Below are 10,401 nucleotides of genomic sequence, written 5' to 3' on the forward strand. Positions count from 1 at the left end.
AGAATAGCCAACAACAATATTCATCCAAAATTTTAAAAAGTTGTGCATATTTTAGTTTTAGTAAATGCATAAAAGTATTGCCAGATATTTCTTTTCTTCTCTAGAAAATAGGTCTAGCATTTGAGAGGATTGAAGGAACCCTCAAGGGTTTCATTATAAAATATCAATTTCCCTTGCCTCTTTTATGCTCTGAGATAAGAAAATTTGGACTGAATTTTCTAATCAATCTCTCTGTTCCCACTTGGAATCTTCCTCATCTTACCTAAAACCCTTAGCAATGTTTTAAACACAGAAAATAAAAAACAAACAAGCAAAGAAAAGGTTTTACTTTTATTTGGCATGTGCTGTCATAGAAAGCTCATTAGTTTTCTATTCACTTTTCCCAATCCAAGAAGAATGTTCTGATATTTGAAGTTATCCTGCACAGATGACATAAATCACAGTATAAACACATATGGCTAGTTATTATCTGACAGTCCTCGCAGTTATCTTCTTTACTATACCTATGTGAGAATCTCTAAATACTGATGTATGTTTAAAATGTGCTTAAAGAAGAAACCTATTATTTTTCTTCTAATATCTGGAAGTCAGTAACTAGGATTTCCAAAGCAAATTAATATACTGCTAGAGGGACAAACCAATACCAAATCAATGTAGCAAGAAGCAAACCTATGGAATAAAAACCTAAACTACACTCTCTTAATCTTTATTAAGATGAAGATTCCGTGGAAGATGGCAGAGTAGGAGAACCCAAGGCTTACATTGTCCCATGGACATAGGTAGGTAACACACACAGCAGGGCAAATAACCCAGAAGAAGACCTGAAGACTGGCAGAATGGACTCTCAAAGCTAAATGTAGAGAGAAGGCCACATTAAAGAGAATAGGAAGGACAAAACAGTTGGAGCTAAACAATTCCAAAACAGAAATGAGACAGAAGTAATAAGTGACACAAAGAAATACAAAGGATGATAAAAGAATACTATACAAAATGATATACTAGCACACTGGACAAACTAGAATAAATAGATAAATTCCTAGAAACATATAACCTCCCAAAACTGAATCAGGAAGACATAGAAAATTTTAATAGACTGATTACCAGCAATGATATTGAATCAGTAATCAAAAAACTCCCAATGAATGAAAGTCCAGGACTAGATGTCTTCACAGGTGAATTCTACCAAATATTTAAAGAAATGTTAATACATATTGGCAAGCTATTCCAAAAAATAGAAGAGGAAAGAAAACTTCCAAACTCATTCTGAGAAGCCACCATTACCCTGAAACTAAAACCTGATAAAAACACCACAAAAAAAAAAAAAAAAAAAAAAAAAAAAAAAAAAAAAAAAAGGAACCATAGGACAATATCTCTGATGAACACAGATGAAAAGGTCCTCAACAAAACATTAGCAAACTGAATCCAACAGTACATTAAAAAATCAATCACCACAATCAAGCGGGATTATTCCTGGGATGCAAGAGGGGTTAGACAATAGTAAATCAATCAACATCATAGATCACATTTAAAAGAGGAAGGATAAAAACCATCTGATCATTTAAATAGATGCAGAAAAGACATGTGATAAAGTACAACATTCATTCATGATTAAAACCCTCAAAATAGTAGGTTTACAAGGAATATACCACAACATAATAAAGGCCATATATAAAAAAAAAGCACACAGCTAACATCATACTCAATGGGGAAAATATAAGAGCTCTTCCCCTAAGGTCAGGAACAAGACAAGGATATCGATTCTCACTACTTTTATTCAACATATTATTGGAAGTCCCAGCCACAGCAATCAGATAAGAAAAAGAAATAAAAGGCATCCAAATTGGTAAGGAAAAAGTGAAATTTCTCTATTTGTAGATGACATGATATTATATATAGAAAACTCAAAAGACTACTTCAAAATATTACTAAAACTGATAAATGAATTCAGTAAGGTCACAGAGTATAAGTCAACATACTAAATATACTAAAATCCTTTGCATATATATACAGTAATACTGAAGTAGCAGAGAGAGAAATTGGAGAAATTAGAAAATAATCCATTTATGATTGTACCAGAAATGATAAAATACTGGGGCACCTAGGTGGCTCAGTCATTAAGCATCTGCCTTCGGCTCAGGTCATGATCCCAGAGTCCTGGGAGGAGCCCTGCATCAGGCTCTCTGCTCAGCGGGAAGCCTGCTTCTCCCTCTCCCACTCCCCCTGCTTATGTTCCCTGTCTTGCTGTGTCTCTCTCTGTCCAATAATAAATAAAATCTTTAAAATAATAATAATAAATAATAATAATAAAATAGGAATATACTTAACTGAGAAGGTGAAAGACCTATACTCTGACAACTATAAAATGCTGATGACAGAAATTGAAGATGACACAAATAAATGGAAACCTATCCTATGCTCACAGATTGGAAGAACAAATATTGCAAAAATGTCTCTATTACCCAAAACAACTGTAGATTTAATGCAATCCCTATCTAAATACCAACAGTATTTTCCACAGAACTAGAACAAATAATCCTAAAATCTGTATGGAGTCACAAAAGATCCAAAGTAGCCAAGGCAATCTTGAGAATGAAGAAGAAAACTGGAGGTTTCACAATTCCTGACTTCAAGATATACTATAAAGCTGTAGCAATCCGAACAGAATTGTAATGGTACATAAACAGACACATAGACCAATGGAACAGAATAGAAAGCTCAGAAATAAACCTACCATTATATAATTGATTGATCTTTGACAAAGAAGGCAAGAATATACAATGAGAAAAAGATAGTCTCTTCAACAAATGGTGTTGGGAAAACTGGACAACTACACGGAAAAGAATGAAACTGGTCCGCTGTCTTGCACTATACACAAAAATAAGTTTAAAATGGATTATGGATTTACATGTGAGACATGAAACCATAAAAATCCTAGAAAAGAGCATTAGCACTAAATTATCTGACATTGGCCATAGCAACATTTCTCTAGATATATCTCCTGAAGCAAAGGAAACAAAAGCAAAATATAAACTATTGGGACTATATCAAAATAAAAAACTTCTGCATAGTGGAGTGCCTGGATGGTTCAGTCAGTTAAGCATCTGCCTTTGGCTCAGATCATGATCCCAAGGTCCTTGCTCAGTAGAGGCCTGCCACTCCTCCTAATTGTACTCTTTGTTCACTCTGGCAAATAAATAAAATCTTAAAAAATAGAAAAGAAAAGCTTCTGCATAGCAAAGGAAACAATGAATTAAACTAAAAAACACCCTACAGAATGGGAGAAAATATTTTCAAATGACACATCTTATAAAGGGTTAGTATCCAAAATATAGAAAGAACTCATACAATTCAACACCACCCCTCAAATAATCTAATTTAAAAATGGGCAGAAGACACAAATAGACATTTTCCCAAGGAAGACATACAAGTGGCCAACAGACACATGAAAGATGCTCAATATCACTCATTATCAAATGTAAATCAAAGTGAGATAACAGTGAGATAACATCTCATAACTGTCAGAGCAGCTTATATCAAAACACAAGAAACAACAAATGTTGGTGAGGATGTGGAGAAAAAAGAACCCTTAGGCACTGCAAGTAGGAACGCAAACTGGTGCAGACATTGTGGAATAAAGTATAGAGGTTTCTTAAAAAGTTAAAAATGGAACAACCATATGACCCAGGAATTCTGCTATGGGGTATTTACCAAAAGCATATAAAAACACTAATTTGAAATAATATATGCACCCCTTTGTTTATTACAACATTATTTATAATAGCTAAATTATGTAATCAGCCTAAGGATCCATCAACAGATGAGTAGATAAAGAAGTAGTATAAGTAGAAAGATATATATATATATATAACATGGAATATTATTCAACCATAAAAAATGAAATCTTTCCATTTGAAACAACATGGATGGATCTAGAGGGTACCATCCTAAGTAAGTAAGTAAGTTAGAGAAAGTAAGTTAGAGAAAGACAAATACCACTTGATTTCACTTTATGTGGAATTTAAGAAAGAAAACAGAGAGCAAAAGGGGAAAAAAAAGAGAGAGGGGGTACACCTAGAAACAGACTCAACTAGAGAACAAACTGGTGGTTACTAGAATTGAGGCGGGTATGGGGATTGGTTAAATAGATGATGGGGATTAAGGAGTGTGCTTGTGATGAATACCAGGAGTTGTATGGAAGTGTTGAATCACTGTATCATGTATCTGAAACTAATATTCCACTCTATGTTAACTAACTGGAATTCAAATAAAAACTTTAAAAAAAAGAGCACACTTAACATAATGAGCACTGAGTAATGTATAGAATTGTTGAATCAGTATATTGTACACAGGAAATGCATAACACTATATGTTAACTCTACCAGAATTAAAATTTTAAGACAGATGGTGATAGACAGACAAGCAGATAACAAGTTGTCATGTAACCAGAAGTTTCAGGGCTTTCTCAAAAATGAGTAGATTTCTTCTATTAGAAGATCATCTATAATCACAACTATGCTAATGCTTTTTGAAATTATACTAGATTTGATGATAGATGGTCTTTCGCTAAAAATATTTATCTATGATCTATGCAATTGAAACCTGATGATTAAGCCCTCCTCTGGATTTTTTCTTCATTATAATTTATTCAAAATATTTCTTCATTAAAAAGTTCAAAAAAATTTTTTTATAAAACTTGTTTTGTTTTCTCACAATAGATATTATTTAAGGTTTAAAGATGGCAACATGTTCTCTAAATAAAAATCTTAAGAATTTGGGGGATTTTCTGGAAAGTTTTTGTGCTCTTTGTTCTCTTATAATAACTTTATGCTAAATAGGTTATCAAAGTTAATTACCTTGACATGGCTTCTGTTGTGAGTTAGAAAGAGGATAAAATAGATATGCTATGGAAAACTTCAAATACTTGGAGGTACAATTCAAAAGAAATGGGGTCGATATGAATTAAGAAAGTAGATATGTTTAGAAACTGAAAATACTCAGGTGTATTGACTTACAGAAAAATCTAAGTATGAGATCTATTTAATCACACAAGTCCCAGACCATTAATTACTGTTATATGTAATTATTACAAAAAAGAGATTCTCACTTTTCCTAATACTCTGGAAATTTGCCAATAACTCTGTTTCTCTTATAATGAGAAGCCTTAGCATGTATTTATTATCAAATCTCAAAGGAAACTAAAACTAAAAATGGTTCTAATCTAAAGAAAGACTACATATGCTATTTCATGATGTAAGTATAGTTTTCTTAAGTTTATAATCAAAGCCCATTAGAAGTCTTTCAGACACTGGTGAGAGATTTTCCTAGAAGATTTGAGGAACAAGGCACTCGTTCTATTATCTCCTTTTCCATTAACCACAGAAATTTCCAAGTGGGCAGATCAGAGGTGCCAGTTAATAAAGATATTACTGAAGAGATTTTCAACATGAGATTTTCAGATGGTTACGTGAACCCTGCTGCTCTGAGGTCTGAGAGGTGGGTCATATTTCTTGCTTAAGTTCACCAGCTCAGTAGTACTTCAGCAGAATAGACCACCTGTCAGGTGGGAAATATATCCCAGTGGGAGGTCAGCGCCAGCATGGAAATGTTAATCGTGGAACTCATCCTTCGTTTGTCCTCTTTCTATAATTTATCAGCAATGGGAATGTCGGAAGACAGTAGAAATAAAACATATGAGCATTTTTCTTCTGGAGCAAACATTTTTGAGTTTGGGAGCCCTAGTTTCTTCTCACAGAGGTGACTGTGAACTCACTGTCAGGAACTAGCTTTCAGGCACAGCAGGAACTTTAGTGAACAGTGAGAATAGTATCTCCGTAGGCAACTACGAATACTGAGACCGAAAGGGAGATAATAGCAAATGAAGAATCTTATTGAAAACGTGGTTTAAAGTGGAACTTTTACATGTTTTCTTCTTTGGGGAGGTGATAACAAATGGTCACAGCACAGGCACAAGCAAGTATTGTTTTCATTGTGCCCTTATGAATTTGTGATACTGTGCCAGGGTCGGAACATATGAAAAAGCAAAGATGATAAATAGAAAGATTAATGTCCTGAGGAAAATGAAGTAGTTGGTGTTGAGATGCACATGAAAGCTTTTCAATAAATTTCTTGTATCTGAAGCTTGTGATCTTTTATTTGATAAATAAAAAAGCAAGACACTGAATAATTTGATTAGACTTTGCAATATATTTACCTTATTAACAATAACCTATCAGAATTCAAAGGCTATCCAGAAGTTGAGACAGGAACAAAAGGTGTCCAGCTGGTATTTATAAGATGGTAGAAGCTAAAATTTCACCAAAAAAGCAGATGTCTGAAAGAAGAGTAGAGACTCTGCAATGTTTTTGATTTAAAATGCGCTACCTTTGGCCTTCTCAAATGAAACTTCTCATGCTCTCTTATCCTTCCCTACTTGAATTACCTCAAGAATCAAGGGCCTACTTAGTGACCTCTCTGCACCTCAATGGCTTTTTACCCTTCTTTGAAATGCCTATTTCTTGGAGGATAAAACATTTAATTCTTCCACCTGTCCTACCTGTAATGTCAGGAAGCAAACCCTGAGAACTGGAGGTGTGTGTAAGTAATTTACTAAGAGTAGGCTCCCAAGAAAAATTGTACAGGATAAGGCAGAAGTATAACAGTGAAGGGGAAGAAGCCAAGCCAGGGCGCAATTTTAGAAAAAGGCCCAACTGCAGCATAACCAGATTTCTCAACAGCAATACTTAGTGCTAAATGACAAGAGAATAACCATTTCTAAGAGAAAATGCTTTTCAACCAAAGGTTCTTTAATATATCAAGTATCCAGGAGCCTGGGTGGTTTAGTCGGTTAAGCCTGTGACTCGATTTGGGCTCAGATCATGATCTCAGGGTTGTGAGATCAAGCCCAGCATCAGGCTCTGTGCTTAGCGTGTATTCTGCTTATCCCTCTCCTTTTGCTTCTCCCCCATGCACTCTCTCTCCCTCTCTCCCCTCTCAAATGAATGAATAAATAAATAAATAAAATCTTTAAAGATGAATCAATCAACTATCAAATTTAGTGACTACTTTCATTTCTACCAATTGGTAACCTAAAACAGTTTAAAACAAAGAAAAAAAAAAATCCTGTGGTCTGCACATCAGCTAACATTGGAACTGCTTCAGCTGAGGTCTATAAGGTGTCTGGTACACAGGTCTCTGGTGGAAAAATGTACATAACCATGAACTTATAATATCTACATTTTCTGAAAACCTGCATGTTGAAAACTAACATCAGAAATGAGCCTATATCTAGTTAGAAAAAGTCCCTGTAGATGAAGCGGTGGAGGTACCAACAGTGACACAACAGGTGTCTGAATCTGAAGTTGACGGTGAAACTGCCATGGAACCCAATAAGCTTTCCACATCTGAAGCCAAGGTTGGTGCTGCAATATGGCCAAGGAGGACAGGGACAAGGAACTGGAAGAAACTATTGCTGAGGAAACACCATTCCAAGACAAAGAGCAGGCTATCTGATGTGGAGACTTGGGGGAGCCAAGAACACACAGATGAAAGAGTAGGTAGGAGGGATTTAGCCACCAAGCTCATGGGTAGTTGAAAAGACCTAAAGGAGGTAGGCTGAATTCCAAAGGAAAGTCAAACTGAGAAGGAGAATACAGAAACTGTAAAAGGAAAAGATGCTGTTGGTTTCAGAGATCAACAGCCACCCCAAAGACTCCTAAAAGGTCAAGAGAGGTAGACCTGGACAAGCAAACTCAAAAGAGGGGAAAAGGAGATGAAGGGGCTCCCTCTAACCACCTTCTTCTGCCTGTGGGTGGGATCAAAATGTCAGAGATGATACCCCAACTTCTAGAAAGAAAGTACAAATTAAAGACCATAATACACTTTTCTAGAGAGCAGCACTGGATGTTGTTTGATCAAGAGGTGGCCCCGTGGGAGGCTCAGAAACAACAACAGTGGATGGAGACCCTGGGAATGACATCTCCAATGCCCTCTGACTCTCTTGGCTACAGTGCCCCTCATCATCCCTTTGCTGGCTACTCACCAGGTTATCCCATGCAGGCCAGCATGGATCCTAGCAATGGACATTGCTGGAAAGGTCCTCCTCCCCACACCCAGCATGGACTCTGTGTGTTCTCATGCTCCTTACAATCATTCTCAGCCCTTAGTGGAACTCTGTATGGAACCCCTCACTGCCCCTCTGCATGTGGCAGCCCCTGGGAAGTTTCCAGTTCACAGTATGTGACCCAAAGTGATGATGAGGTTCACCAAGACTTCCAGCATCACCATTTTGCCAGTGCCAGCCCCAGGCCAAGTCCACAGATAAAATCTGGGGTCTGGGATTCAAACCAATAGCCTGTCGGTGTCCAGCAGCAGTACTCTCCTGCTGCAGTCTCAAGCAACCATATAGTCCCAAGGACATATTTATCCAACTGTCTATGGTGTGACATCAACCCTACTCACAGACAGCTCCACCAGCTGTACAGTTATGCCCAGCCAAGTCGTCAGTATACCCAGGAACAACAGATTTCCACAGCTCATGCACAGCCCATGCAACGATGGTACAGAAAATTGCAGCCATGACTGCAAGTTGTAACATGGCGACCTCGGTCCTTACAACCTCCTGAAATGGTAGCAAAAATAATCTTCTGGATCTGCCATCCCCCTCTTCTCCCAATCCAAAAATCCATTGTCTTAGCTCCCAACTAGAAGATAGTCCAAGATCCAAAAGGGAGATGAGATCACAAGGCAGACTCAGTGGGACCCTCCTACTTGGGAAGGCCCAGGAGAGGATGCCAGCCTTGAACATGAAGCTGAGATGGACCTAAGAACCCTGACATATGATGAAAAACCCAGGAAGACCTCAAAAAAGCCCAAGGCAGCAGAAGCAGACACCTGAAGTGAGCTGGCTAAGAAAAGCGAAGAAGTATTCCGAGAAGAGATGCTCCAGTTCGTTGTCCAGGGCATGAACCCTTACCAGAAACCTGACTGCAAAATGGAAAGAATTACAACTGAAGTCTTCAAACACCTTGCTCACAAGCTGACTCAGGATATTATGAATAAGGAGCTGAAATACTATAAGAACCTGAGGACCCAGAGTACAAAGAGAATGTGAAACAAGAAACCAACAAGTATGTTAAAAAGTACATGCATAAGCCTGGGGCTGTTTACAAAACCAAAGAAACTGAATTAGAATGACTCATGGGGCCAGGGTGGGAGGACAGGTGAACAGGTAGGATACACTCGGGAGAAGAAACACTGTGGGCCCACTGACCCACCCACCCTCCAGGACTGTGCTACTGGCGACACATCGCCCTGGGGAATTGACACCTGCATATTTCAATTGAAAACCATGGAAATGAGCTCCATGTACAACTGATCCATGCTTGTGAGCTGTGGGGGGTGTGGTTGGAGGCCATCAGAGGGAAGGGCGTAGGGAAGGATCCTGCGAAGATCCCTAACCCCATTCCCAAACCGGCGACTCCTCCCTGAAGGGGCTGTCAGTGCCCAAACCCATGCTCATCCCCTCCCTTGACCACTCACCCTGAAGATCTGTATTATATTTTAATGTATACATGAATATATTGAAAATGATTGGTTTGATTTTTCCTGGTGTTGTTTGTTTTTCATTTTGCTTTTAGACTCCTTGTGCTAGATCACAGGAAGGGCTCTGTACTGATGGTTTAAGTTCTCCTACAAGGTTTAACTTGTTATCATGTAAATATTCCAAAGCAGGCTGCCTTGTGGTTTCCCACAGTCTGGTGCTCTGTTTGTTTTTGTTTTTGTTTTTGTTTCTTACAGGTCTGGTGCTCTGTTGATAAGATTGATTTGCTGCTTAAAATCACTTTACATTACCCAATTTTTCCTGAACATTTTATGTAAAAAAATAAAATGCATTAAAGAAATAGCTATATATATGCCCTTGGAGTACCTCAAAGATTGCAAATTTTTTTGGTAATTTTTGCAACTGCAAAATTCCTAGGAAAGACACATCTTCACATTAGGCACAAAGGGTTTTTACAAAAACTCTTTGAAGGCAAACCTGGCTAAATTTGCAATGCACAACTACCAATCACAACTTAGTGTTTTAAAAAAATAATTTGATTACGATCATGATTCTGTGTATTAATAGTTTCAGCATAGCAGAGCAGAAATGGCTCCTCTTTCATATGCAGTGACTAGAGTCTCAGAGAGACTGAGCAGCTGGGGGAACCCAATGGCTGGGAGTTGGAATCAAGTAGCTCCAATTCTCAAACATGTCTTATAATTGCCATAGAGAAATGAATGAGAAAACTGGCAAAACCAACAGTGGCTATTAAAATTTCTGCTAAAACCTGCACGTCATGACTTCCGCTCATGTTTCACTGATCAAACAAGTGAATGACAAAGCAAGATGTTAAGAGGGGA

At 37.6% G+C, this 10,401-nt stretch overlaps 1 pseudogene; it reads left to right on the forward strand.

Moving 5' to 3' along the window:
• Positions 1-8,622: 8,622 nt before the first annotated feature.
• LOC106004338 lies at positions 8,623-9,192 on the forward strand (annotated as a pseudogene).
• The last annotated feature ends 1,209 nt before the right edge of the window (positions 9,193-10,401 follow it).

This window comes from Mustela putorius, unplaced genomic scaffold, assembly GCF_011764305.1.
Source record: "Mustela putorius furo isolate JIRA1106 unplaced genomic scaffold, ASM1176430v1.1 tig00000407_pilon_pilon_pilon, whole genome shotgun sequence".
NCBI classification, from domain to species: Eukaryota; Metazoa; Chordata; class Mammalia; order Carnivora; family Mustelidae; genus Mustela; species Mustela putorius.